This window comes from Thermobia domestica, chromosome 15 (genome assembly GCF_964235325.1).
Source record: "Thermobia domestica chromosome 15, izTheDome1.hap1.1, whole genome shotgun sequence".
Taxonomy (NCBI): Eukaryota; Metazoa; Arthropoda; class Insecta; order Zygentoma; family Lepismatidae; genus Thermobia; species Thermobia domestica.
In genome coordinates this window covers 142,601,084-142,625,270 of record NC_137468.1, presented here as the reverse complement: position 1 = coordinate 142,625,270, position 24,187 = coordinate 142,601,084, and the positions used below count along the sequence as shown (strand labels likewise).

The following is a 24,187-nucleotide window of genomic DNA, read 5'->3' as shown; positions in this document are numbered from 1 at the left end:
ATGTACACTAAGATTGGTGCTGGAAGAAAACATTAAAATAAAGGCATTCCTGTTTTAGACTTATCTTAGTTATGTTGATGTTTGTCTTGGGAAACGAAAGTGGATCTAGTTCGATTTCTTTTGAAACACGATCAAACATACAAAGCTTTCTTTTTCGATTATACCTGGAGAATATGGATGGATAATAATGGCCATTGGAATTTCTATTAAAATATATATATATATTTCGTGTCTACTGTTTCTAAATCTAATTGAAAGGCCGCGGTGTCTCATTAGTAGAGCGTTCACCTCTGGTGCATGCGTTCCCTGGTTCGATCCCAGCTCGCGCGAAGTGGACTTTGTGATGGACAAACACCGTGTGCATATTTTTTTTTCGGGTTTCTCCGGTTTCCTTCGATTTTCTTCATTCCACCATTTCATTAATTTCTGATAATCACCCTCTCCTTTACCCTGCACTGCATAACCGTGGGAAATAATACTTAAAAAAAAATCTTTTTTTCTAAATCAACTTGTCTCACGTACTAGTTCTCATTGATGGACCGTTTCTCTGACAAACTTTGAAGTAGAGATACCATATTCTAGCGTGTATAAGTAGCGCTTTTTAAAAACAGTTGAAAGTAGTGCGGCTCATACACGGAAATGACATGAAACGCGTACTTCCGGTAATACAGCAATACTTATTTGACATGTATACACGGATTTGAAGTCGCAGTTGTTTTATATCATTTCGATAGATTCTCTTTTCCATCTATCTGTATTTTGTTGGAGAACGGATGAATGCCAGTGTTAGTGACACTTAGAAATACTTGTCATTCAATGGATTAATAATAATAATAATATAATTTATATGCTATAAACATCGTGATTGAGAAAAATAATTGTATCTACTTCTGGAACAGAGTAGCTGTTGTTTGTTACACTGTGTTTACAGTTCGATTAGTTGTGTTACTGATTTGAGTGAAATTTTAATTAATTCGGAATACTTGTTAATTATTCCAAAAATAGTCTATCAATTGAATTATTTTTGCTTTTAACTTTGAAACTTTGTAAATTAGCCTGTCAGTTGCATACTACATGGTATTGCAGTCCATTATTTGCGATATTCTTCGTGAACTTTGTTTGATTTCTTTTTCGACCGTTTTTTGCATGCAGTATTCTGACATGTTTAATTGATCGAGGTAAGTAGAATTTGATCACCTTGCTTCACCGTACGATTGCTGGATCTGATAATCAAATTCCACTGTCCGTTCATCCTAATTAAATACTTCCATGTTTTATTTTTTTTCCTCCTTCAATCCCACTAAATAAATTGTGAGATGTTGCATTTAAACAGACTCCGATGGCCAGGTTTTCAATTTCCTTTTAGTTTTCTGTTTTTAATGTGTTTAGTATAAAGTAATACCATGACTATACCTATACAGGGTGACCCATAATTATGTATATGGTGTTTCAAAGACTGCGGTAAAGGAGCTAGCAACGTAACTTGAAAATAAACACATTACTCTCATATCTTTCCTTACAAAAAATTTGATTTCCGTTACAAGGGCGCCCATGTTGTGGTTTCCAGGGGGGGCAAGTATAAGCGACGTTTCGAAAATAGTTTCAAATTTTGCTGTAACTAATGTAAAAATTCTATTGTTTTTTTCGATATTCTGAAATACAATTTCCTCTAGGGGGGTGAGCACCTTGCCCCCCTCCTGATGGGCGCCCTTGTTCCGTTATCCATGGCGTGGTCCACCAAATACACCATCCAAATCGATATACTACGCCTGTCACAAACAGCTTGGCAGACCCGTACTGGTATCCTATGTGACTTTTCTGTAATAGCTTGCCGTAGTTCGCCCAGTTGCGTATGTGATGTTGATACATTTTGTCCTATGAAATAAAGAAAAAGTCAGATGGTTTAAAATCGAGAGGTCGAGCTGGTCACTCCACAGACCCACGTCAACCGATCTAGTGGTTCCATAATGTTTCGTTCAGCCTCGCCATCCTGTCTGGCGTACACTAACGGTTCTAAGTCTATCCTCACTCTGTGTTGCCATGTCGAAACTTTTTGTCCAGTATTACGAATACTACAGTCAATGAAAGATCAAATACATAATTATGGGCCACCCTGTATAAATAAATAAATGTATGCATAACAGTTTTGTATGTATTAATGTAGTATCTACTGCTGGTGAAAAATAGTGGCCATTCAATCTTTTTTTTAAAACTTCGTAGGACTCTTCTTGTTTGTGGGTGGCAGGAGTTACGCAAGATTGTTTATGAAAGAAGCGAATAATGAACTTAATTCACTTTGTAAAGAAGCATGAACGAAATGAACCACCGTTTTTGCAATTGGCGACTTCTACCTCCCACGGTAATGCTCTTAGAATATAGGAGACAGGTCATTAATGAAAATGATTGATTGATTTTGAGGTTAGCGTCCCTTTCAGCAGTTAGGCTATATGAGACGGGACCTATGGATTAACGAGGAATCCGAACCACATGAGCTTCCAGCGGAATTGAACTCGGGTCTCCCACGCCAGAGGTGCGTACGCTAACCGCTTAGCCACGAAGGAGCTCATTGATGAAAATGAATGATTATGAAGTAATTCGTGAATGATAATGTGGGAGGAAATAGAGGAACTTACGAACACGATGTTGTGCACCATAAACTCAAATGGTCTGGGAGCGAACAAGGGAGAAGCATTTTATGTGTATCGCTCTAATTATCAAATGAGTAACATGAAATCTGTATATCTGGAGTTTTGTTTGATTGGAAAGGGCTTGATTATGTAATTTTCAAGTCTCGAGGTGATATTAGAGTGGTTTAATAAATAAGACAGCGACTTTATACGAATTTAGCTTGCTTCCGTATAGACTTCTTCAGCTTGCGTGTGATCGTCTTAGGGGTGTACACAGCAAGTTTTTCGTGGGACTACATGCCTTTTTCAGGAGGCTGGACTTTTACATACTAAAAGCGAACCGAAAGTCTTGTTTCAGGGTGTGAAAGCATTGATAACTCGCCATGAATAGGCTAAAATACGAACATATTATTTACAGTTGAAATATGGGTTTTGACACTGCAACATTAGAATCACAGGTTGTAGAAAATGTGCAAATAAATTGTTCATAAGAAAAAAAAAAAAGATTGTTTTAGGAAGTCCTTTTGTTTGAGTATGCCTTTATATGAACGAAAATATTATAAAAAAGGGGGAAAATGTAAGAAAAAATAAAATCACTCTTAAACACAATGGTATAGTACAGTACAGTAAAACCTGGCTACCTGTTCATCTTGGCCTGGTTCGTCTTGAACCGCGTTTTCTCATAAGACATTCGTTACTTATTACTCTGTAAGTTGACCGCATTGGAGCAATGTTTACCCTATGATGATAAATTTACCTGCGTATCTTGGCCACGCAAAATACCGTTCTCGTATTTTTCTTAATTCTTTCGTAATCTCATATGAGAGGCAAATGATCTATATTTGTGACTGGAGACAAAGAAGTATGGATTCCCTGATAAAAGAGTGGTAAAGGACGTGAATAAGAAAAAGCACGTATAAGAATTCAGGAAATGGTTGTACGTATTTGTTTACCTTGTCTGTTTTGGTGAAACAATTAGCTATATAGGCTCTTTTCATCAGTGGGAGTTTTAATAATTCCGGAAAATTCTCAAGGTTAAAGCTAACCATCTCAGTTGTCAACTGTTGCTACCTGACGGCTTGTTGAAAGGTAGCGGAGGCTTTGTGATATTAATTCCCTTAAGATTTTCTCAAAACATCTGTTGCTTTGAGAGAAACACTTGTGGCTCATTAACAAGAGGTAGACGATACTGGACAAGAACTACAAAATTAGAATGTGCAAATGTTCCGAAAATTTTACAATCAAGTAATATTAGAAATCCTTTTCTAAAAGTACACCAATCATACTTATCTTCTGTAAGTTGGCTGCGTTTCAACGGAACCGATGGTGGCCAACATAGACAGGTTTCACTGTAATAAAATCCTAACTTAGTGCATCTAGTTAGGAAACTGAGAACAACCAAGTTCATAATTAATCAATCAATGGCGTAGACATGGAGGTGATCGGCTAAATCCCTTCCCATATTAGTACAGTGATTCCAAAATTGAATCTGCTTTTGTGTAGTATGTTCCAGTTTTGATTGCCGATATAACATTTATATAGTCACGAAAATGCAAGCATTATTCTGATATTTTCAACTTAACTTTCCATAAGCTTTGTCTTTAACCGTACTCGGTATTTTAACAGACTAGTTGTAAATTTTATTCTTCATCTTTTTCGTCACCATATGCATTAAAATCATCACCATTCTTTACCATCTCTGCGTGCATAGAGAACATTGAAGGAGGAACTTGGTATTCAAATTTTATTATTAATAGTTAGTCCATATTCAGCCGAATTATGTGCGAGTCCATATTCAGCCGAATTGTGCGATCTAGGTGTGCATGATCCATGATTCTATTCTCGGTGGGACAGTAAAAAAATCCGGTATTGACCCAATACGTGAGGCAGTTTGGGACTGCCTGAATTAAGAGATAGCGAATTCCAGTCCAGAAAACCAGAGATAATGGAACCTGGGAACCGATGCCCTGGCCATACATCCCCTAGTTGAACATAAGTCATCTGGCTGACCATAGCGTTTCGTGGGCCGTAGCGCCAGGAAGTTTAATTTAGTGCTTCTTAGTAAAAGTTGTCAGTATTTTAATACTGTGTAACTAACGAAAACTAAAAGTATTTTCTTTCTTATCTGTCTCTCCTGCAATTCGTCTCATCTCTGTGTACTGAAAGAAAATACTAAACTTCCTGTTGCAAGAGCCCATTAAATACGATGGGCGAACATATGGCCCACATTTCGGCCGGTGACGCCTCATAATGATTTGTATATGTATGTATGCATGTGTGAAAGCGCGCTTCTTCGCAGTGGTAATTATTAGCATCCTTCATGATGTGTTTTTGCCTACGTCAATTACACTAATTATTGCATTTGGAAAGTTCGTAATTATAATATATTGTCGTAGTTTAGAATTTTTCTTTCGTATGTATACTATTTACTCAGTTTACTACTTTTTTTTTTTTTTTTTTTTTAAGATTGAGATTAAAATGAACAAAGTAATGTGAGAACAATCTCTAGTTTTTCTTGACAATTGTATTTAATGTGAATTTACTTTACACGACATAATACGAGTCTCATTTCTATGTTTCCACTGTACGAAAAAAAAAAGTGCTTTTGAGAATTTACTCTCTCGTAATTATCTTTACAGTATATCACGAGATATGTCTCTACATTTTCTGATGTCAGTTTGTGATGTTTGTCCGTTAGAATAAGTTTGTATACAGAAAATGACCTCACAACATCAACAGATATTACAAGACAATATTTATATTGAGGAACAAGTTCAGTATCTATATTTTCTGGCAAGTTGGAATCTAACCCTCTATTTGTGTTTTCGCGTGGCTTCAGTTGTAATCTGAATTTGAGGCAGGACCAGCATTCAATTTCTTTTCCACAGAGCGTCCGAATACACCAGGGCTGATTGGAGGTCATGTTGATCTTACGTCAGCTTGAGATTAGCATTCTCTGAGCAACATCCCTCGCGTCTCTAGTTTCTGAAGTGTTGTCGATACGATCTTAAAATGATTGTTTATTGTTATCAGATTTCTCTTAACATCTTAGCTATCCAAAGCTTCTTTGCTGTGCCGAATGACTTTCACATCAGAAGAGTCGAATTCTTGCACAACACTTCACCTCGTCAGAATATTCGCAGTAAAAGATTGCAGCCTTAAGCGAAGTTTCCCAGCGGGTAAGAATGGATTCAAGGGGCAGAGAGCTGTGAGGAAGTTTTTCACAATACGTTTGCATACGGAGATGTAGTTTTACAGAGTTTCTTTGTATTGGACACTAAGGAATTGATATCCGGAAACGTGTATCGGATTTCTTCTGCTACTCTATGAAGTCCATTAGTCAAGCAGGTAATGGATCATCTGGGGATTTAAAAAAAAAAAACTTCCAAAGCTGTACGCGCCTTCTGGACGTAACTAGCAGCATCTGATACCAAAGCAAGAAACCTTTCGTTCTTACCGCTTGCTGGGATTAATTGATAAAACGAGTTATTCTTCAGTGAATCGAGCTATTGTTCACCTTATTGCACCAACTTGCGACGCAATAATATAAAATGTACCAGGTCACTTTCGCTCAGCTTCCCAACGACCCTTATTGCAACAAATCGACCGCAGGAACTCTGGTTTCATCCACAGCTCCCTACAGTGGCGTATTTACGATTTTGTTTCGGGTTGGGGCTTTTCCTCTTTCGGGGGGAGGGGGGGCTTGGTTTCGTTTGAAAGCTAATGACGTTTAGAGACCAGTTCTGGAAACTGCCTGTTGCTATCGCGTCTCTATCTAACATGGTGGCCATCCGTAAGTACGGTCGAAGTACTCGCAGTTACCCTTGGTAACCTTCTTAGGGCCTTCCGCATGGGGGATTTTCCATATCAGTATAATGTTTTCTTTTGTCCCCCTTCACGGTTACAAAAGGATTCATGCTTCTGCCTTGGTTTCTTCAGGAGACAGGCCCTAGTGTTATGCATGGAACATACTCCGACCGTACTTACGGATGGCCGACATGTTGAATAGAGAGACGCTAGCGACATGTAGTTTCCAAAACTGGTCTCAACATGTGATTACCTTTTAAACGAGGTACCACACGGTGGGAGTTGCTATTTAAAATTTTGTAGTACCCCCCGTAATTCCCTTAGGCCCTTTTTTGTGTATTCTCTTTATCAGCATAATGTTGTCTTTTATGACCCTTGAAGGTCACAAAGGTTTCATGTTTATATCTGTCTTGGTTTCTTCAGGAGACGGGCCTTAGTGTTATTCGTGGAACGCACTGTTCCCCTCCCCTATATGCCCATATGACTGGAACAATTCAAGGGTAATCTTTTCGCTGCCTCACATACAACATAACATGGAACGACTTTTGAGTAAAATAATGTAATTTCAGTATTTTCTGTTAATATCTGAGACTAAAAAATAAATGAAATATGTCAGTTTAACATCCCATAATTATGCTCTTTAGGCTAAGAGAAACTGATGATTAAGGCAAGTGAATGATGATGGAAGCTTTGGTGGTATTAAATGTGAAAGGAAACGGGAGTACCTCGAGGGAACCCACGGACACGATGTCCATCACAAACTTACTTGGCCGGGGATCGAACCAGGGTCCCCACGTACCAGAGGTAAGTGCTCTACCACTGAGCCACCATGTCCTCCAATATTTGAGACGAGATCGAGACCTTTGAGACTGAGCTTTGTCTCGTCTCGACCTCTGTTTTGTCTTGAAATTTCGAGATGAGACTAGTCTCGGTCTCACTACCTTCCCCAGTCTCTAAAGTCGTCTCTAAACAGTTAATAGAAAAATATGACTCAAATATTATCCTTATGGATAGAATTCTGCGCGAACGCAGGTATCCGCATTATTATAGCTTTGTGTAGACATAGCTATTTTAGTTCCTTTGCGGATGACTGTAAAAAGCGGATATTCATGAAAACAAGAATTTTAGTGACCGTTGTTCTAAACGCTATTAATTACACTCTGTTCCCTCCCCCCCAAAAAAAGCACCCAGAAGTAATGGAGGGAATGAATGAAACTTCATGGGCTGCAAGCTAATACAACTTTATTGTAATGATTACGGTATCAGGTTAATCCGACAACGTATTTAGTTGTATAAGCATAATGTGTGTCAGTAAGTTGTAGCAGCCTCTCGGCATGAATACAGCGTTGATACGGCTTGGAAGTGAGTCGTAGAGTCGTCATATCGTTGCCTAAGGCAAGTCGGTCCATAGCTGCTGTATCAGCGCCTCTAGATCTTGCAGATCGGCAGTGGCGTGAAGTTCGAGCTGGTTCCAAACAAATGTTTTCAATTGGAGAGGGAGCAGGTGACTGTTGGCCAGAGAAGAACTTCAACAAGACGTAGGCAGTCCATAGACACACGTGTTGTGTATGGTCGACCGTTATCTTGTTTGAATGAGTGTATCAGGTTACTCTCACAGGAGGGTAAAATATACGGACACAGAATTTCGGGGGGCGCGAATTATTATGAGGGGTGACAAAATCACTCCGTACCACTATGCCGGAGTACGCCAGTGTACTGTTTCACAATATTGGCTGATTGTGACCTCTCCCTCCGGTGCCGTCACACACATACACGATGATCATCTGTCGTAATGCAGAATCGAGATCATTACTGAACACGTTACGTTGGTATTCCTGGGGATTCCATGCTCTCCGAGTGCAACATTTATCGACACGCTGTTGTTGATGCACGGGTGTTAATGGAAACCTACGCAAGGGATGCGCACCCGCAAACCAGCTACTACCAGTCGTCGGAACACGGTGCATATTACGTAGTGTTTCGTAATGCTTCGCGCACAGTGAGACGAGTGCTTGTAGTCTGTCATGGCCAAGGATGTTATAAAATAGAGGATCTGCCCATACAACAAAATCGTGAAGCCACACGTCACAGCTTCGCCACACCTACTCTGCCCACTCCGCGCCACTAAGATTGCAATGTTTCGAGCCAACAATCATGGCGGAAACGACAGTAGCCAATCAGACGATGCTCGATTGTTTTTCGGCTTCATTGAAACATATAACATATTTCGGCTTCATATGATGAAGATACGTATGGGCAGATCCTCTATTTTATAACACCCTTGGTCATGGCCTATAGGAACCTTCACGTCGTGTGTTTGTGCCTTCACGTGTGCGCTGGCTCCGACGTCGGGTCATAGTGACATCGGAATGCCTCACATGTCTGACCATCGCACGAGACGCCTAGGCGTTCTTGTATTACCTCACTATGGGACTTCTTTCGAAAGCCGTCAGAAGCTGGTAATGCTAGTGAAGCGACGGGGCATTATACAAAAGGGCGCCCATGAAGGGGGGGAGGTGGGTCGCTGGCCCCCTAGAGGAAATTGTACTTCGAAATATCGAAATCCCAATAGGATTTTTACATTAGTTACAGCAAAATTTGAATTTATATTTGAAATGTCACGTTTACTTGTGCCCCCCGCCCCCCTTGGAAACCGCAATATGGGCGCCTTTGATTTTACATGTCTTTACCTTCCTGCACGGTACTGACATTTTTTTTTTTTTTTTTTTTTTTTTTTTAAAGAACGGATTGATACGACCAGCGATGAATTCCTTACTGCTGACATTACTACCCTCTGAGGGCCATTCGCGGTGTTTCCGATCTTTGAAACTCGAATCGTTTACACATCCTCTATAGCACTACATATCTACCGAACTGCAGTTGAATTGGACGATTTTTTTTTCTCGGAGCTTCATTTTTGTTAGTATTTACGTTGTAATAAAGTGTGATGAACATTTCAGGTCAAATTACCGGCATGATAAAAGTGGGTTTTGTTAATTATTTTCTTTTTTCTCTGTAAACCCTATAATAAATAAGAAGTGCTAGTCTGCTTTTATGGTAGTTCGTGTGGGCTTGCGTATTTGGCGTATTCTTTTTGGATGGTCTTGCCTTTGCGTTCTGAGCAAACACCAGTGACATACCAAACGGGGCCGCAATGTGGGGATGGACCACGTTAAAAGGGACTCATTTGTGTTTCATAGATTATGTTAAGATGTTAAAATTCATTTTTCATGGTTCACGTTATTTCACATTTTTTCCTCGGTATTATTCTGTACTCTTCTATGTTTTCACGTTAGTGCTTAGAAAGCTATTTGACTTACCATGAACACTGTGTAGAGACTGGAATAATAAACAGAAAGGATTTGGCAATGTATTATATGAAAGCAAACGTGACTTTGATTTCTTCACTCGACAACTACTGAACAAATTACAATAATACTTGGCATGATTATCTATCTTAGCCCCGTATGATTCAGGGGCACGCTGGCTCAACGGTAGAACACCGACCTCTAGTGTGTGGGGTTTCTGGTTGCGGACAACACCGTGTCCGTAGATTTTCTCGGGTACTCACGTTTCTTCCCACATTATCATTCCACCAATTCTTCCATCATCATTCTTTTGCCTTAATAATAATCTCCCTTAGCCTAAAGGGTATAATCGTGGTACTTAAACTGAAAGGTTTCATTTTCATTTCGTTTCGATATAATTATCAGGTTCTCCCAAGGATCTTGTAATATTAACCCATATAAGCCTCCCGGGTCGAAAACGACCCACTTATTGTTATTGCTAAAGCTTATATATTTGTCTCGTTTGTTGTTTTCGACCTAGTACCATAATTAGCAAGTGGGAGATCAGCGAAAAGAAATGACACTAAATTTACCGAGAATAGGTCGAAAACTATCTATTTTCATAAATAAATCAAAATAAAACAAAAAAAGATAAGGCCGTATATGGGTTAAATTGATTAAAATGCATAACCTAAGGGTGAAGCGGGGGGTCAGTTTATGCGAAAAATTGAGTGGTGACATGTAAATGTAATCTAAAACGACCAATATGACTGTTCAGTCCGTAGTTTTCAGGATTGTTGAGATGATAGTGATACTCCTGAAACTGGATATTAATAATATACACATGGTGATCAGAAAAATGGAAACACCTGTAGTTGGCAACACGCCAGATGTATGGGTTGGTAGTGGTGTCGTCGCGCCCGCAGCGCCGGACCGCTGGTTGTGGTGTGTCAGGTCGGTCTCCATACTACGTCAGGTGCAGTGGAACAGCAGTTTCCAGTGGCTGCAGCAGACGGAGGTAGTGTAAAATGGGAGACCTCTCAGATTTTCAAAGAGGGAAAATTGTTGGTGCGCGGTTATGTGGAGTGAGTGTGACGGCAGTGGCTACTGTGGTAGGTGTGTCGCGTGGGACAGTGTCGAAGGTGATGACGGCCTACACAACACATGGGAAAACCACATCGGGGAAGCGGAACAGTGGGCGGAAGAAAATCATGAGTGACAGGTCACGCCGGTTATTAAAGCGCATTGTCACGCAGTACCGTCGTGCCACTGCGGAGCAGGTGACGGAGGAACTCAATCAGCACCTCCCCCACCCTGTTTCGACAATCACAGTCCGCCGCGAATTACATAACATGAACTTACGGGGTCGTGTTGCACGGGTCAAACCGCTCATCAGGGACCATAACGCTTTCGCACGCCGCAAATGGTGCCGCGACCATGCAGCTTGGACCGTTGAGGACTGGAAACGTGTGATATGTTTGGATGAGTCATCCTTCACCCTATTCCCAACCACGGGCCTTGTTTATGTGTGGAGAACGCCCAAAGAAGCTTATGATCTGCAGTGTCTCCACTCAACTGTGAAACATGGCGGCGGCTCGGTGATGCTGTGGGCCGCCATATCATGGTTTTCATTGGGTCCTGTGGTCACACTTTAGCGGACGAATCACTGCCAACGATTATGTCGCAATTTTAGGAGACCACTTGCATCCTATGGTCCGGATATTGTTCCCGGACAATGACGCCATCATCCAGGATGATAATGCACCCATTCACACAGCTAGCGTTGTTGCAGCGTGGTTTGAGGAACATCGGGATGAAGTTCAACATCTCCCCTGGCTCGCCCAATCCCCAGATCTCAACATAATTGAATATCTGTGGTCCATCTTGGCAACATGACTCCGGTGACGATTTCCACCTCCATCCTCTCTCACAGAACTGGCCGATGCCCTGCACGAGGAATGGTGTAAAATTCCACTTGCTACCATTCACGACCTCTATGCCTCCATCCCACGTCGCATCAAGACTGTTCTGAAGGCGAAAGGTGGCTCGACACCATATTAATCTGGTAAGTTGCAATTTCGTCCAGGTGTTTCCATTTTTCTGATCACCATCTGTACAATTTTGTGTGATATGAGCATGTAAATAGTAACTGAGTAGATGGAACACACAGTCAAGAAATATCTGCTGAAAGAAACTTAAAAATCAACTCAACTTTAGGAAAAAGAAAAAGAACAGGATTTGCTCTAAGGTTGACAGACATGGGGAAATTGAAATTGACAGTTTTCTTGTCACAAACGTGCATTTGAAGGAATCTTAAGTAGGTAAGTTTGTTTTTCATTAATTTCTTATTTTTGTTTGGATGAATTTTATTTGACGTGATTGACTTACATTAGCAAGAGGTAGTATTGAATGTTAATATTATATCATAGGAGTTACAAAATTGTAAAAGAGGTAATCGCAATTGAGATTGTCATAGAAGAAAATGTTTTATGTATGTTATCCTATTATTTGCGGATTCGGTACGGGTTAGCCGAAATATCCGGCAGCCCTCTGCTTATTGACATATGCTGAAAATGGTCCTAAATTGTAGGAGTATTTTTATAAAGGCATCGCAGTTAAAGGTACCGATCCCTCCCCCCACCCGGGGGGCAATTACTTCATTTATTCGTTCCATGTAAACTGCAGCAGTGCAAATTTTCAACTCGTTCTCCTGAAAAGTTGATCATTTTGAGTTGAGTTACTTTTCTATTATCTAAAGGGACTAGTTTGTTTGTTTGAGTGGAGTTTTTTTAACGCCCCTTTTCAACACTCAAGCTATATGAGACACGAATCAAGAGATTGGACCCTAATGATATGAACTCCCATCTAGAATCGAACCTCCGCTCCCGCGGCTACGTGCCTATGCTTAACTACATTGCCAAGTAGGATCTCAGCGTGTAACCAGCTTATAAGTTCCAATCATCTCAGCATCTTAAGACATCAAATCATTACGGTCGGGCTGTAGCATGATCATTTGTTTACTGCTATATCCCAATAGATTATAATAGCGATATCGGAATCGCGTCTATATGAACATAGTGTAAGCCAGTATGTCCAGAGTACATGTGTTATCCTATTTATTGTATGAAGAAAAGAAAGTATTGGCATTGAAACAAATGTTTATCCAACAGCTGGAAGGGGAGTTGCTTTTGAAGAAACCAGTCCCGCTTCGCTTGTCTCCGTTCGGATTGTCACTTACCACAACGGCTGACTGGTCACTCAACTTTTTCTCTGTCTCTCTTGGTTTGTGAGTGGATGCACATACTAAACATTCCTATAATAAGGTTAAAACTTATATATAAATTCTCCCCATCACTTCCTGTATGCAGTGGAAATTGTGTATAAATTACATTACATATCAGCAGTGACAATTGAAAAGGATTTTCTTGTTTCTTTTTCGAATTTGCTTCCGTTGTCTCAATTGAACAAGGACATAGTCTGGTTTAATTAACATACAATCTAAATATTAGTATGATTATAAAGAATTTTAATTCGTGTTAGCGAATCTAGAAGTCCAAATCGCGATTTCTCAGTTACAGAAGGAAATATGATGCATCTCTCTTCGGTGAATTTAGGTGGATAGTCTTTCTTAGTGGTGCTGGCAGAATTGTTTCTTGATCTGGAGTATTCACTTTTGTTGCAAAAGTGTACTTGTAAACAGCATTAATGATTATTACGTTTATTCAAAACTATCTACGGTATTCAGTGCTATACTTATCTAACCAGTAAGCAATTTTTAGAAATAGGACAAATTATCAATCCCTAGTAAAATTTTCTTTCCTATTTGCTCGGAATACGTTCTATCAGTATCACAGTATTCAATACTAAGGTACTGTGTATGTGTGTTGTCCGTCCATTTCACTGGGTTGTTACAATTGTAGAGACCTCCAAACCGTGGATGTTTGTGATACTATAGCATCCTTAATTTGTGATACTAAGTAATATACGAGTATGTGGTATAGTAAGTTTTCGTTTAACATGTAGATTCGATATTTGTAACAATCTGACGTAGTACAGTTAAAAAAAAAAAAAAAAAACTATGTTCGGTTGGAAACACTGTTACTCTGGTTTACGAGAATGTATGTGAACATTTTTTTTTTTTTCATATTTGGGTCGTACGTTTTCAACGTTTTCTGTATGTTAGTTTAAACGTTTGGAGGGTGTTGTATTTATATGGAATAATCAGTGGTGTATTTAGGAGGGCTGTCGTACTCAGGCTCCCCCCGCCCTAAATAAATTCTTTAGTTTTTCGCACTCCACGTACAACAATAATCCTTACCATTTCTTAGAATTTCCTGACTTTCCATTTTCTTATGCTCTTTGTTCAGAAATAATACTATATTTGTCAAATTTCTTTCCATGTAAGAACTGTTTTCTTTCTTTCGTTCATTCTACTCTTGTTTCTTTTTCTTAGTTGTTACTTTCTTTCGTTTCTCCTATCCTTTGTTAGTTGTGATTCAAGTCGGCCGTCGTCAATAACACCAAAACCAAGGAAGTCTGTATCTTAATATGAGCCCTAATCACGAGATTGTTCACAAGGATCTGTTTTAAAAAATGTAAAGTTATTAAATGAGTTGTGAAAAATTATGTAAAAACAAGATATTGTACGTTGTTTAATAAAATATAGTGTAATAATATTAATATCCTTCTATTATTCATAACTGTTTTATTCTTTGGTTATTTCATTCAAATTTCGCTTTTTTCTTTAAGTGATTAGCATTTCTTTTCCTTATCACGGGATCTGTATTTAATTTTAAACGATCTATATATATATATATATATATATATATATATATATATATATATATATATATATATATATATATATATATATATATATATATATATATATATATATATATTAAGTGCGACCACCGAACTTCATGCCTCCCTTCGCGCATTTACTTCTTGATAAATTAGGTATTATCTCATCTTTCACTTATTTCTACCCCCTCCCTACTCTCACTCAATGTTTTCATTCCTCATACCTGGAAGTGTCATTATACAAATATTAAAGGAAGGGAAATGAACTTTGAATTTGTCGGCATCCAAAAGGAAAAATATGTGCTTATTCACGTGTTGTGCATAGCCTCCCTGCCTCCCGAAACAATCCTAAAAACGCCACTGGGAATACTAATTGTAGTTTTTTTTTTTAATTTATTTTTTTTTATAACCAGTGTTCGGAAAAGTAAGCTTGGGGAGTGGATATCTTTCATTTCGAACATGGACACGCTTTATTTCCGATGCATTAAAATGTCAGTGTGCAGATGTCTTCGTCGTCGATTCTATGGCCAGCCTCTAATAACATGACGTTATTTTGTAGTCGTAATGATCTCTGTTCTAGAGGCTTTCTCCTTTCCTGTAATTTCTCAAAAGCGAAACGTCGAATGTTCGAGTGATCAATTTATCTGTGATCTTCTGATAGTAAGATTGAAGAGAACCATTCTGTTTCGGGGAGAAAAAATAGTTATATACTATTTTGTTAAAAAAAGAAAAAGAAAAGAAAAGAAAAAATGGTAACAAATAGTGACTTGAGGCGCATCGCATTTTGGTATCAAATTTTTCGCGTTCATCGCATTTCTATGCCTTTGTGTATCAAACTACTACGATATGATACCAATATGTTTTATTTTATGACTCTTTCAAACTATCAAGCGAAATAATGACAACTTTTTGACAATCTTTTGCATGATCTGTCTGTTGCTTGGGTTTAGATCTCAATCGACTTGCGTATTATGTACTTCTCATCGCTATTTATTTCTCATCTCTTTTAATTCAAGGACAGATATGAGGGACGTAAAACTCAAAAATACAATGCAATTCTACTGATTTATTAAATTGTTACACTTCCGATTGCATTGGTATGAATGAAACGTAGTAAATTAAAGACTAATAACATAAAAAACACACATACATGTGTGTGATGGGCGTGTCTTTCTTGTATAATGCTCTTTGCTCTCTGAGGACTTCGCAGCATAGGCGACTGGAGCTAGACAGTGATTGGATACTTTGAATCTAGAATCTCTGCTTAATATTTCTTTACTTTTGTATTGTGTAGGTTAATTTGATACAAGCAGATAAAAGTTCATGATTCCAAGGATGAAATGACCCTCCTTGACGTAGACGCAACATAGCCATTTATTTTTTTCTTTGTTCTTTAATATGTATACCTTCCTTCCCTTCAACTAGGGCCACTCGATGAGTAACTCAAGGAAATGGTTGCACTTCCCTTGATTTTTGAAGGGATTCAGTGCTTCAAAATACATGTCAAATCATGTTAGGTTTGTTAGTCATACACTATAGTATTTGATACATTTACACTGTATTAAATATAGCATATTTATTGTACTATGAGCGTAAATATTTGCAAAGTATTATGCGTAAGTATTTGGGTGTGTGTATTTACGATTGTGTGCTTGTATCGTTCGTTAGTTCTCTCCCACCCGTGGAAAAAATCCTTTAAGCTTCTCTGCTTTCGACACTAGAAGATTTGAACTTTATAAATGAAAATAGCAGAAACTCAGGTGAGTTTACTCAGAAACAAACATTCATAAGTACATTGAATAAATTGATAATTATCAAGCAAACTGAGCGTCTAGGGATATGATCCTCATCTGTATTCTGAACAATGTTATATATTATCATAATGCATAGAGAACAATATTCTGGAAATGAAAAATCTTCGATGCAAGAGATCTCAGGTTCGATTCCCTGTAGGGACACGGTCGAGAAAGTGTAAAAGGCTTTTTCAGGCCAGTAATCCAGAGTGAGGTTTTCCTCATTCACACCGGGCAAATGCCGGGATGGTACCTAACATACAAGTCCCAGGCTGCTTCCTTCCTTCCCCAATCTTTTCTTTCTTCGATGTCCACGGATAGATGATTGCCGTTGGACGTCATTCCTCATACGTAACGGGCTAACATGGCCATAGACGCTGAAAACCCAGAAAGTTAATTCCTAATCCTAATCTGAAAATGAAATTAAAAAGTACATATAGACTACACAAAGTAAATGATTAATGTCTTATGAAATTGGCGTGGATTTAGATGTCCATAAAATATCTATTTCAAGACATTCGTAGGGTTTTATCTGATGGTGAAATGATGGAATTTCGTAGAAGATTGATTTCTCCAAGAAACATGTGCAATGTTTTGTCTCTACAAAGCTCACGTTTTATGACTGGGTTCGAATCCACGAACTGGACGTTCTGTTATCGAGTCTCTTATGTCTATGTACGAGGCTCCTCCATGACTTCTATTCTGAGAAAAGACTAATCTGAACCTACGTGAAGATTCAATCTCTTGGTACAGTGGGAAGAAAAACGTTAGGTCTAATATTTGAAGAAGTCGATTTTGTCCGATTATGAGACAAATCCTATAGTATGACGCTTTTGTACTAGTGAAAAAAGAAATGTGAAACCGCGTGTTGCAAATACTGAAAATTCCGTATAATATATTCTTATGTGTGTATATTTATTAAACTTCGCGTGCAGAACGCAAGAGGTACAGTGAATTTGGTTGTCACAGGTGAAGTAGTTTGAGTGTGAGTCCATTCTTTTGATTGCTCGTAATAGGTTAGTGGTGAAAACGCTGACCTTGTGGTGTGAGAGGCTTGGCTGGGATCCAGTCGTGCCGAGTGAAGTTGATGTATCAAGCGCGTAATGCGTTACACTTTGTGTAACCTGTTTTTACCTTATCTTTCTACAAAGCTTTTGCTTTGTTTTCCTACGAACTTAAATGAATTACGTTCTTACAGAGCTCCTGCCGTTAGGTTATCTAGTGTGTTACGCTAATTTTCTCCTTTGTCTCTCCGAGTAGTGAGGTAACTGAAACGAATTGAACAGTGGTGACTTCAAAACTTTTTCTTCGGAGGGGAAACCTTAATTTTCCAGGGGATGAAAAGTAGTACTGCAAAAATACTGGTAACTTTTGTGATCGGAGATTTGGCTTGGGGCAAATTTCCTCCCCAGGACATTCTCAAATCTTCACTGATTGTAGATATTTCGTATGAACAATTGATTGTAATGTGTTAACGTATCCAATTATAAAACAGGGTTATCGATAACTAAATCGATAAGCGCAATGGTTTCTACTGGGTTTCTGTTCCGGGATAGCCGAGTTTCTGGAGTCGGAACCAAAAACGATTTTGTTAGGAAATTGCTTCTGGTTCTGGAACCAAATAGATATTAAACCGGAGTCGAAATTACAGAGAAAAGAGTAATAAGTTTTGTAAGAAAACCACTGGAGCTGATTCTTCCTACTCCACAGAATTTACAGATGTACTTCTCGTCTCGTGGGTAACACCAGTTAACATCGTTTGCAGCTTGTAATAATCTTGAGCGAACGATCTTTGTAAATCTTGCTGTCAAAATGTACTTTGGTTCTCTGCCTGAAGCACATCGAATTACGGCGTTTAATTAGGTTCCGGAACCCAAAATGTTTTCGGTTCGTAACAGCGCTGTTGTAGGGTCAATGACATTTGTAATTTATCTCCAGTTTTACCCATATCATGGAATTAAGCATGAATTTTACATGTTTGCATTTTGGTTTTTGATTAGCAATATGGTCTGTATCATATCTGTATTCTTTTTTTTTTTTTTTTTTTTTTGGTATTAAAATAGAATCAGTGTAGTACTAATTCATAAAACAGTGTATTAAAAGCGAAGTAGGGCATCATTTCATTAAATAGTGTGTTATAATTGTTATGGAATTACTGATACATTTGTGTGTGTAGGGGGGAGGTAAAATACCTATTATCAATAATAATTTATGATAAGTTTTATTTTGTTCGTTGAAGTTTATCGTCAGTTTTCAGCACCAAGACTATTTGAGATTTGAAAGTGCTAATTTGATTACTTATATTCAGTTCGAATGGTGGGGCCAAAAACTATTCTTTTATTATATTTAGAGCTTCCTCGTGGCCAAGCGGTTATCATACGCACCTTTGGCACCGTGAGAGACTCGGGTTCGATTCCTGGCGAGAGCTCATGTGGTTCGGATTCCAGGTTAATCAGTAGGTCCACGTCTCATAGCCTCGCTGCTGAAATGGACGCTAAGCTCAAAAACTCAAGTAAAATCAATCTGTTATACGTAACAGAAAGCACGATTTAAATCTTTTTAGTAGTCGTAGTGATATGATAGCGGATACCTGTGGAGCTATGCAAACACATGAAGGTCTATCGCTGTTGCTTTTTTGGTTGGCTGTTTTGGAATTTAGTACGTTTTTCTTTTTAACATCAATGCTATATCAGATACATTTCGCCATCCCCCCCCACCTTGGAATTTCGAAACAAAACCTACGCCATGTACGGAATGTACCGCAAAAAAATTCGTTTGTACCACTTCCGGTACAAAGGGATAAAGGTTTCAAAGTGGAGGGCTGTGGAAACGGCAGCCCCCCCCCCACACACACACACTTTGGAATTTCGGAACAAAACCTATGCCAATCGTTTGTACTACGTTTGTGCCGGAATGTATCGCAAAAGTTTCGTTTGTATCACTGCCAGTCCAAGGTTATAATAGTTTTAAAGTGGGGGCTGTGGAAACGGCAGTCAACTACCTATGAATTTCGAAATAAAACCTATGCCAATCGTTAGTACTACGTTTGTACCGGAATGTACCGCAAAAATTTTCGTTTGTACCACTTCTAGTACAAAGATATAAGAGATCTAAAATGGAGGCAGCCCCTTCAACTTGGAATTCCGAAACAAACCCTATGCCAATCGTTCGTACTACGTTTGTACCAGAATTTACCGCAAAAGCATTTGTTTGTACCACTTCTGGTACGAAGATAAGAGTTTTATAAGATAAGAGTTTTCCACAGCCCCCTTTGGAATTTCGAAACAAAAACCCATGCCAATCGTTCGTACTGCGTTTGTACCGGAATATACCTCAAAAATTTTCATTTGTACCACTTCTGGTACAAATGAGAGTTTTAACTAGGGGACTGCCGTTTCCACAGCCGCCCACCTTGGAATTTCGAGATAAGACTATATCAATCGTTTGTATTACGTTTTTACCAGAATGTATCGCAAAAACTTTCGTTTGTACCACTTCCGGTACAAAAATATAAGTGTTTTAAAGTAAGGGCTGTGGAAACGGCCGCCCCCCCACCTTTCGATTTCCAAACTTTAAGGTTTCTCTATCGTTTGTACTACGTTTGTAACAGGGGGGGGGCCGCGGTGGCTCAGTGGTAGAGCGTTCACCTCTGGTGCTAGGGGTCTCGGGTTCAAACCCTGCTCCCGCCATGTGAACCTTGTGGTGGACAAACACCGTGTGCGTGGGTTTTCTCGGGGTTCTCCCGTTTCTCCCACTTTCTTCATTCCACCGTTTCATTCATTTCTCATAATCACTGTCTCCTTTAGCCTAACGGGCATAAGCGTGGGACGTAAAACTCAAAGATTTCATTTTTTTTATTTTACGTTTGTAACGGAATGTACTGCAAAAATTTCGTTTGTACCACTTCCGTTAAAAAGGTATAGAAGTTTTAATATGTGAAGGCTGTGGAAACGGCACCCATCTTAGAGTTTTCAAATAAAACTTATGTCAATCGTTTTTACCATGTTTGTACCGGAATGTACCGCATAAAATTCGCTTGTACCACTTCCGGTACAAAGATAAAAGAGTTTTAAACTAGAGGGCTGCCGTCTCCACAGGCCCCCGTCATTGAATTTCGAAATAAAACGTGTCAATCAGTTTCGCGGTACATTCCGGCACAAATGTAGCACAAACGATTGGCATAGGTTTTGTTTCGAAATTCCTAGGTGTGTGTAGGGGGGGGGGGGAGCTGGCGAAATGTACCTTGCTATATCAGACGTGAACCTACAACTTAATGCGGAATCCGAGCTACATAAATTCCTACGGGTAATCAACTGAATCTCGCACAGCGAAGATTCGTACGCTACCCACATAGCCACAAGGGGGCTTTGCTGCTGCTGTTTTTATCAAATAAGACGTAGGCGTATGTGTAAACTAGCGGATACATAAGGTTGAATGGGGGGGGGGGGATTGCTCGTGGACGATAAACGTAAGCTTTAGATACAGAGTGTAAATGTTGCATTAAAACAGAATAAAATGGCACAGGAGTATATACATGTTTCCTTGCATTTTTGTTTGTACCTTTTATATATGACATGCTATAAATAAATTGGTAATATGATGCTGAAAAAGTGAAAACAATAGTAGGAGCCAGAAATTTTTGTCCAAGGAAAAACAAAATCAAAATGTGAGGAGGCTGCACCGGAATACTATTTTCTAAACAACTTGCTTTTTTTTATCTTAACCCTGGGAAAGTGGTTGAATAACTCCGGGGGAGAGGGTGATCTCCGAAGTATACCTGGAAGAAATACGGGTTAACATTAAGTATTTTCTTAAGTGTAGCTTTTAAAAATAGATTATGCACATATCAGGACCTTCATTCCAGGGGTAACCTAAAAGAATATAAAATTAATATCAGTGATCTAATGTATCTCTTTCGCGCATGCCTTAAAATATACATATTTAATTAAGTGCCGACCCACTTTTCTTTGTATATTTACAAAGACAGGATAGAAGGGCGGAATTGGGTGGAGCGGATAATTGGGCGGAAAACTTTTTAAATTTTGGATGGGTAGGTGTTTATCAGAAAAAAAATGCTTAGATGAATTTTGAGAGAGTGTAATAATAACAAAAGAAATCAAAAACTAATTTGATTGAGAAATGACCTGTTTGAAACAGAGTTTCAGGTTTGTGTGTGTTTTAGTTTGAGTCACAATTAATCGCGCATCTGTTAATGTTTTGGTCCTGATTTTTTACTGCTGCTTAAACACATCATAAGGACGGTGCCGTGATGAGCTGCAATCTTGGATCCTCAGTGTGAGGCAGTTACAATTTTGTTAAAATTTGTACCTCCCAATTACCCCCAGGAGTAATTGGGCGCATGGTGAGGGTAAATGGGTGGAGTGAAAATTTTTTGCTTAGAATTCATTTAAAAACTGTGCTATCTTTGTCTTTTGTGGTGTACACTTTTGTGTTAGTGCATTGTGCTTATTAAGTTATTTTATTCAACTTAGGCCTCCAGTGGCCGTTGCGTATGCCAGCTGAACCTGTTCCAGAGTTCCAACACATGTTCTATTGTAATAGTTTATAGTAGTGTTGTAAATAGAAAAAAAACCGTTCGTATTTTTTCAGAAATGTACGTTTTTTTTAGAAAAAAAAAAAAAACATTGGCTCTCGTTTTTTTTCTAAATTTCTTTTTTTTTTTTTTTCAAATAGTCATTTCTAATGCATCTTACGTCTATTTAAGTATTAAATATTCTTATGTAGGTATAATCACCGTAAAATGCAACATAAATTAAACGCTAGATACTGATACGCTACAAATATTTTACAATTTACATAAATGCCATACCTATTAACAATTCGGGTTTCAGCAGTTTCATCAATATCAACTAAGAAATAAAAGTAGAAATGAAATTTTGTTTTCTCGTGAAAGCAGCCCTTTAATAAGTACGAAAATAATGTCACGAACAGTATAAAATTCAAATAACTTGTCTAATACTAATTTGCCTAATAGTATTTTTCTAAATGTCATATATAAATAATTTGTCGACTAGATATATATGATATGCAGAGCCGGTTCTACCATATATGCAACACGTGCATTTGCGTGGAGCGGCAAGTTTGGATGGTCCGATAAAATCTGTCATAAGTATATTATTTAAATTAAATATTTCTTGTTGGAAACAGACTTCATGATGATCGTAGTTACATTTACTAAGCTGACCTATTTGAATAATACATTCATAAATTACGTTTAGGTTGCATTAGTTTAAGGCCACATGGACAATGTTAAAGCAAATGGTCGAATAAATCCGAGCACAAATTGCTTGATTGTTGCCAAATGCAAGAATTCAGTTCTCGAATAGTAGTGGATATCTGTTCCATTTAGTAAGTTATCACAGTTTTGATATGACAACTAGTCTTGTTTTTGTCAGAAACAAGTTCCTTATCATTGGAGATAGAAACAAGTTTTTTTTTTAAAAAAAAAAAAGTTAACAGATATTGAAGAGAAATCAAGAAATAAAGATAAAAGAACTAGTTGCACTGGAATTGCAAACTGATACATTGAGATTGAAGCTCGATAGTGAATTCTATAAAAAGGATTACCATCTTTCCTCTGCAAGTGTTTACTTTATCTTTCATTAACGTAATAGATTAATATTAAAAAAAAGACACAACGGGATTGCATTTTTAGTAAGTATTTAAGCCTTTCTGAGTGCAACTGCACTTACCCTCACCTTTGTTGTTTATGCTGGAGTAGCATACTTAAAATGATGACTTTTAAGATTTGTTCTTTCTGGAGAAAGGGGGAGGCGGCAAATTATGCCATTGCATGGGGAAACAAATTGACTAGGACCGGCCCGGATGACATGTATATAAAAGACATGAATATAGGATGACACAATGTGAAGTAATGCAGGGTGTTTCAAAATTAATATTAGGGTTTTGAAACTTTGTAGTATCTATTACAATTAACTTACAATTATAAATATTATATCAAATGAAAGAGCAACTCAAACAGTTTTGTACGCACGCATGTACATGCACTGTTTCTTCTGTCTGCCGTTAGAAAGAGCAAGCAGCAAAGACGTAGACTAGAGAGCAGAAAGGTTTTGTGTTTTAATAAAGACTGAATCTGTACAGTGCAACGGTCTGTGTGAAGAATATTGAGGAGACGCTTGCAACTACGTCCTTATCCTTTGCAGTTGCTACAGGTCTAAAGCCTACAGACTACGGTTTACGTGCCAATTTCGCAAGTGAAATATTGCTGCATAACAATGAAGATTTTCTGGATCGTGTCGTCTTCAGTGATAAATCGACATTTCACCTAAGAGCTAATGTGAACACTCATAATGTTTGTATCTGGCCGTCAGCAAATCCTCAGGAGATGGTACAGTTGAAACGAGACTCCCCTAAATTGAATGTGTTTTGTGCCATATGGCGGAAAATTTTTTGGGCCTTTCTCGCCTATCGACTAGATGTGTGCCGTGTGACAAATGAATCTCACATTGAACACTTGTAGCAAAGACTGTTTGAGGTGCTCTTTTACTTGATGTATTGCTTATAATTGTACGTAAAATGTAATAAGTACTACGAAGACTTAAAACCCCAAAATTCATTTTCAAACACCCTGAATTTCTCACCAACAGTGTTGGAACTAAGATGTAAAAAGGAGAGAAAATTTTCCTTATAAAGTTATTGTTTACAACAATGATATTATTATTAGTCAAGACTATAACTACAACACGAGTTAGTAGTCAAATGTATACTCGGTGCCCCAGGTAGCCAAAGTGGCACACACGGGTGTGTCATACGTTTAATCCGCTCCTGTGTGGACACTAATTAATATATCGGGATATTATTCGTGCAAAATATAGTTGGACTATAG

General features: G+C 38.4%; 1 protein-coding gene across 2 annotated transcripts in view; it reads left to right on the top strand.

The window, feature by feature from the left end:
* Positions 1 to 24,187, top strand: part of LOC145671278 (7SK snRNA methylphosphate capping enzyme-like) — a 244,059-nt gene that overhangs the window by 19,297 nt on the left and 200,575 nt on the right. The window lies entirely within an intron of this gene.